Source organism: Trachymyrmex cornetzi, unplaced genomic scaffold (genome assembly GCF_001594075.2).
Source record: "Trachymyrmex cornetzi isolate Tcor2-1 unplaced genomic scaffold, Tcor1.1 scaffold440, whole genome shotgun sequence".
Classification (NCBI taxonomy): Eukaryota; Metazoa; Arthropoda; class Insecta; order Hymenoptera; family Formicidae; genus Trachymyrmex; species Trachymyrmex cornetzi.
The window spans coordinates 1-357 of NW_017299180.1; positions in this window are offsets into that span (position 1 = coordinate 1).

Consider the following 357-nt stretch of genomic DNA (forward strand, 5'->3'; position numbering starts at 1 on the left):
AGTATTAACTGCGACGAGAAGTGCCAAATGCTACATCATATAAACTTTTCCGATAATCTTCTATGAATGCTAGGTTTCTCATCAGTAATTTCCGCAAATAATTATCCACTTTATCCCAAACTCGCGATACGTAAACCTAATTCCAATGAAACGGAAGAGAAAACTTTTCTTACTCACAGATTGAATAAGGAGACGGGAAAACGACTTGCAGACATTTACTAGAGTACCGAACCCTATAGTTTGTGGCGTGGTATCCTCGATAAAATGTTCGTTTATTGCGATATTTGTGAGCCTTATATAACAGGTGATGTACGTACTCCTCTTCTCAAGATAGTTCCGGTCGAGATACGCAGCCAT